The sequence below is a fragment of the Microtus ochrogaster genome, chromosome 5 (assembly GCF_000317375.1).
Source record: "Microtus ochrogaster isolate Prairie Vole_2 chromosome 5, MicOch1.0, whole genome shotgun sequence".
Lineage (NCBI taxonomy): Eukaryota > Metazoa > Chordata > Mammalia > Rodentia > Cricetidae > Microtus > Microtus ochrogaster.
In genome coordinates this window covers 32,324,313-32,331,160 of record NC_022012.1, presented here as the reverse complement: position 1 = coordinate 32,331,160, position 6,848 = coordinate 32,324,313, and positions in this window count along the sequence as shown.

The following is a 6,848-nucleotide window of genomic DNA, read 5'->3' as shown; positions in this document are numbered from 1 at the left end:
GGGTACCCTCATCCATTGCTGGTGGGAATGCAATCTTGTGCAACCACTGTGGAAATCAGTGTTTTTGTATTATTTTTGAGACAGAGTTTCCCTGTAGCTTTGGTGCCTGTCCTGAAACTAGCTCTTGTAGACCAGGTTTGCCTCAAACTCACAAAAATCCTCTTGCTTCTGCCTCCTGAGTGCTGGGATTAAAGGCATGTGCCACCACAAATGCTACTTGTGTTTTGATCTCAGTCATTCTGAGAGGTGTTATATGTAATCTCAGAATCATTTTGACTTCCATTTCCATGATAACTAAGAATATTTAACATTTCTTTAAGGGTTCCCAGCCATTTTAGTTTCTTCTGTATAGAATTCTGTTTAAATCTGAACCCCATTTTTTAAATTGGATTATTTATTTGTTGGTTTCTAGTTTCTTGATCTTTTTAGGATATTAGCCTTCTGTTAGATGTTGGGTTGGTAAAGAGCATTTCTCATTTTATAGGATGTCTTTTTGTCCTATTGATGGTGTCCTTTGTCTTATATAGGATTTTCAGTTTCATGAGGTCCCATTTATTAATTGTTTATCTTAGTGCCTGCATTATGGGTGTCCTGTTCAGAAAGTTGTCTCCTGTACCAATATGTTCAAGGCATTCCCCTCATTTTTCTTTTTCCACGTTGAATGTATCTGATTTTATGTTGATGCATTTGATCCACTTGAACTTGAATTACTTTTTTGTCCATTTGTCATTTGTATATATGAAAGATACAGTTTGCATGTCAATTTGTATTTAGAGACTGTTTATGATTATCAGCATACTCACCTTCAGTTGTCTTAATACTAAAGACACTAAAGGATGGAATATTTCTTATATTCATGGATAAGAAAAATTAATATGGTCAATATGTTCATCTTAGGAAAGTAGTCTTCAAATTTATTACAATTCCTAAATAAATTCTAGGATCATTCTTCAAAAATGTGTGGAAATTAATAAAATTTAGATTATAACAGTCAAATAAATCAAAATCTAGAATAATAATAAAAATAGTACAGTTAATACTACTTAGCATAAAGTTATATTAAAGGTATAGTTAAACAATAAGGACTTCAAATTAAGAGTTGATAACATGAAGCTGATAGAGGAAAACACAAAAATTTCCAAATTTTAAAATTCTCAATACTTTCAAGTTATGGAATTAATATTATTATTAGGAACATTTAAAATATAAAATGTTATATTCTGAGATACAATTACATGAGTTAGTGAAAACTAACCTTACATCTTCTTTATAACAGTAGAGGGAAACTCTAGTCTTGTAAAACCTCTCTTATGATCCTTCTGGAGTACAGTTTTTTTCTTCTTGGCCATTTATATAATACTCTATGACTAAAATATAACATATTAAGAATAATTCTGAGGAAAAGCTTGATTGCTTTTCTACTACAACTGTAAACTTCTGTTTCTTTCTCCAGTAATGACAATAAGTCCTGAAAATGGCCAGGTAAAACAATACTACTATGACATTTGCTATTTTCTGTGTGGTTTCTCATTTTATTTGTAATATATTTTTACAGCTTTAATCAGAACTGATGTTCTTTATATCTGCACACCCTCTATAGAAGTCAATATATACCTTTCAATTTCATTGTCACACATATGAAGACTTTGTTTTAGAAATTATTTTTCATATTATAGTATGATTTCATCTTTCACTTTATTTTCTCTAAAGCCCTGTTGTACCCCTCCTTGCTCAATTTCAAATTCATGACCTCTTTTTTTCATTAATTGTTGTTATATACATATATGGTTATGTATGTACAAACTAATTCCTAAATACTTACTTAAAACCTGATTAATCTGTATAATATTACTTGTATATGTTTTTCAAGACTGGTCATGTGGTACTGAATGACCAGTTGGCATGCCATTGAATGGGAAAGACTATTTCTCCCATTCATAGCATCATTGATTGCCTATAGTTCATTGTGGAGGTTTGAAGGCATCTTGCAGGAAGTCTATTGTTGCCCTGGTTATCCTCAGGTTTAGAAATGTGGTTGTGCTTGAGAAACATTACGGTATAGCTTCTGATATTATGAGGACACAATCTCACATTAAACTTCTTGATTCTCTGGCTCTCACAATATTTTCTCCATTTTTTCCCAATGATTTCTTGAGCCTTAAGTATGGTGTTATGGTGATGTATCTGTAGGGACTGGGCTATATAACTCTGCATAGTGATTGCTTGTGGTTTTCTTGAATCATGTGCACCTGTTGAAAGGAAATATTTCCTCGATGAAGGGTGAAGACTGCACTTACCTGTGGGTATAAGAAAAATTATTTATAATGTAATTAGGGATTGTGCGTGTTTAGTAAAGGGGTTCTTCTCCTTGATCTATGACTTCCCTATTCCCGGGCACTTAGCTAAGTTTCCAGTACCAGGCATCATTCCAGTCTTGATGAACGGGTCTTAAGTTTAATTAGAGAACTGTTTTTTCTTTTTCAGTTTACATAAGATTTTTATTCCATGTTCCTGATTCAATTTATATTTTCCTACTTTAAAACAATATTTCAATAGGTATCACTCTATTGCCAATGATAATTCCTTTTATCTTCAAAATGTAAATAAAACTTTCATACTTTGAAATAAGTAAAATATGCAACTATGTTATTAAGTCTCTCATTTTTCTTCATTGACATTATGATTGACTTTTATTTATGAACTCCAAGTATTAGAATTCACCATCAAACAAAAGTCAGTGAACTTTTTAAATGAATTCTATTCTATTGTATTAAAATTTGGAGAAGAAAACACAAGTATGTATTCTAGAGATAACAGATAACAGGAATGTGAAGAAGCCATCAGCAAATTCTACATTGACAGCATCTTAAAATGCAGAGTTTGTATCTGAATCATTTAGTTTTTTTTATTAAAAATGTACACCTCCTCCCATTTCCCTCCCCCTCCCCACAAGTCCACTTCCAGCTCCCTCTCCAGTCCAAAGAGCAGTCAGGGTTGCCTGCCCTGTGGGAAGTCCATTTTCCATTAATATATTACCACCACCACTGTACTCTCAGGACTGAAAATTCATACTCTTTTTTACTTTATTCCAGGTTTTTGATGTTATGATAATATAATTTCTTCATTTTCTCTCCTCTGTCCAAACAATTCTAATGCCCTCCTCACTTTCCTCAAAATTTGTGTATACCTGTGTGAAGGATAAATATTTCTTCACAGAGCATGTGATATTAAATAGAAAATGATAATAACTAGAGCACATGAAATTAGAAAGGGAATTTCACAAATATGAGTCAACACTAAAAAATAGAATTTCCATGAATTAGCAATGAACAGTCTTAACAAAAATTAAGAAAATAATTCTGTATGGCAGAATACTAAAAAAGTAAAATACTGGACCTAAAGAGATACCTTTTCTTAAAGTGTTTGGTTCTCAAGAATGAGGACTTGAAAAAGTACACTCTAAACCTATCAAGCTCTCAGACTGACCAACCTTACAACTTCTGAGGCCCAAAAACCAAGATTATATGTTGGTTTACCTCAACATCCAACTCATCTGTGAATAGCTGAGCCAAGGGAATGAGACTGTGGGTCTGTCCTGCAGATCCAGGACTGTAGAATGTCCAGGACACAGGCGGCAAGACAGTGCTCCAGAAGAATCTCATTGATGACACAGCATTTATGATGTAGCAGAGACCAGGGGCATCAAACCAGACTAATGATTTTTTGTGATGAATACCTGCATGTAAGAATATATGGATAGAGATGTTTACTATGTGACTCACTATGTCACACTGGAGCTTCCATGCCAATGCTTTTCCTTTCTCTTTTCCCCTCCCTTTTATTCTACTAAATTTTATTTTATTTTATTCCTGGGGGAGTAATCAGAATATATAATGTTAAAGACACAAAGAGTAAATAAAAACAAAAGAAAAGAAACAAATTGTCCTTAAACTGAATAAAGAACCCAGCTAGCAGTGGATTTCATATTTCTGTTTGCTGGCCATGGATTCAATATTCCAAGCTACCTCATGTTCCTACTAACATAGCTTCCCTACCATGTTGGGATATATCTTTTAACTATGAAACCAACGGAATCATTACTCAACTTGCTTTCTCAGGCATTTCATCACAGTAACAAGAAAATATCTAGTACGGTATCTAAAAGTTAAAGAAGTGTTAAAAAAGAATTTGGTGAAGAATGTTTTACTACTTTATTACCTTGCAGAAAATCTTCAACCTCTGATGCAGGAGAGATAGAGAGAGAAATGGGAGGGGAGATGGGGGGAGAGGGAGAAAGGAAAGAAGCAAGAAGCAAGGAATGAAGGAAGGAAAGAAGAAAAGAGAATTTTTTATCAAAGACACCAGAGTTAAATCATGTTTAACCTTGTATAAGTCAACTCCATCATTTTGTCTTCTTTTTTTGTTGTTGTTTTGGGGTTTTTTTTTGTTTTTTGTTTTTCGAGACAGGGTTTCTCTGTAGCTTTGGAGCCTGTCGTGGAACTAGCTCTTGTAGACCAGACTGGTCTCGAACTCACAGAGATCCGCCTGCCTCTGCCTCCCAAGTGCTGGGATTAAAGGCGTGCGCCACCACCGCCCGCCTATCATTTTGTCTTCTTTAAGGTTTACTGGTTGTCTGTCGGTCAGGGCATTTGCAGATTTGTGGTACCTTGTTCACAGAATTATGAAACAAACAAACAAACACACATACACACACACACAAAGTTTTTATTAGGACAAACCAAAAATATAAATTCCAGATACAGTACCAAGAGATGCTATGACCCACCTTAGTGAGAGTATAGTCAAAAACCATGAATGATAGAATCGTCCTGAAAAAAAAAAATCCTTGACAATGTGGAAGGTTTGAATGGACACATGGGTCTTCATTCCTGTAGTTTGGGGTACAAGTTTAATCTCTATTTTGCTAACGCATTTGATTGGCAGCTCTATATTCTCTGTTTTATTCTTATAAATGCTATATGCTTGATTTATTTGTTTTAAGTATATGAAATTGACAGAAATGTTATCAGACAGAAAGTTTAAGATACAGTATAATGTGCTCCCAAGGCCAGCTGGACTGGGACTGATGGAGCATGTGATCAAACTGGACTCTCTGAATGTGGCTGACAATGAGGGCTGACTTAGAAGTCAAGGACAATGGCACTGAGTTTTGATTCTACTGCATGTACTGGCTTTGTGGGAGACTAGTCTGTTTGGATGCTCACCTTCCTAGACCTGGATGGAGTGGGGAAGACCTTAGACTTCCCACAGGGCAGGAAACCCTGACTGCTCTTAGGACTGGAAAGGGAGGGGGAGAGGGAGTGGGAGGGAAATGTGAGGAGGGGAGAAGGTGGAAATTTTTAATAAATAAATAAATAAAAAGAATGAAAAAAGTTTTTAAGGTCACTTCAGAAATTGGTATAATTCTATGCAAAATGCAAGCCAATAATTGTTTAAGTTATTTTATGTAAATATGTATATAAAATAGTACTCATGGATTTTCAATTCCTATGAAGAATGGCAATGAGATTTTTGATGGGATTATTAGTTAATCTATAGATTGTTTTTGTTATGATGATCATTTTCACAATATTAAAATTACCAATCCATTAATATCAGAAGCCTTTAGATCACTTCGTATCTTCATTTCTTAATTGTATTTTAACTTCCTGATCACACTGGTGTCCTTAACAAGCAGTCAGCAGATGGTAACAGTGCTTTTTTTGCTGATATACTTGCATATAGATACAACAGAAACACAATACATTTCATGCAGGTGCAAAATGAGATATTTGTGATCATTGCTAAGCAGCCTTCTGTATCTATCACATTGGCAAATAAAGGAGATACTTTGCTCTCTAGTTGAGATGCAGAGAAGAGAGGATATGTTTTAAGTTATAATTACAACGACAAGATATTAGTGCAAAATAAGAAACCTTTTCAACAATAGAAAAATGCAACTCTATTGTGAATTTACTTGATTACTTGGAAAATTATGTCCCATTATTTGATAAAAATGCATGTTTTTATAAAAATGATAGAAACCAGCTAACCAAGGATTTTACTTAAATTATTCTAAGATACTAAAAATGCCACATAGGATAGGAATTTGTAGAAATGGTAAAGTTCTGCTGAAAATGTATTCAGCTGTACTGCAAATTCAGTTTCTGCATATTTGTCAATTTGAATAAAGTGCTAATGAAAGCTGATGCATTTGAAACTCTTTAGAGTGAAGAGGCCTTTGTAATTTGTACAGAGAAATCTTTAGTATATTTCTCAAACACAAAGAAAATTAAAGAAAACATGTTCCAATGTTACATTTTCTCTCAAGTTAGTATAGAAGAGAATGAAGCCAAAGAATGTCAGTTACTTTGTATGAGTTCATACCTGACCACTTGACACTGGATAACAAATTAGGATATGTTTCTTTCCAAAAAAAACATTGTTTTTGTTTTTCAGGACAGAGTTTCTCTGTGTAACAGCCGGGGCTGTCTTGGAACTAGTTCTTGTAAACCAGACTTGCTTTGAACTCACAGAGATTTCCCCCTTTTCTGCTTTTCAAGTGCTGGGATTAAAGAAGTGCTCCACCACCACACGGCCCCAAAAGACGATTTTTAGCCAGCCCATAATTCTTTAGCTATCTTTAGTTTTTCTTTGGTGGAGGCCCCTTGAGATTTCCCCTTTCCATGTTAGCATGCCTCCTGGTATCAGTCTTTTTCTAAAATATAGATTTTTTCCTTTTTTTTTTTTTTGCTTTTGTTACTTATTGTTTTGTTTTTTTTCTTTCTTTTATTTTTTAAATTTATTTATTTATTGAGGATTTCTGCCTCCTCCCCGCCACCGCCTCC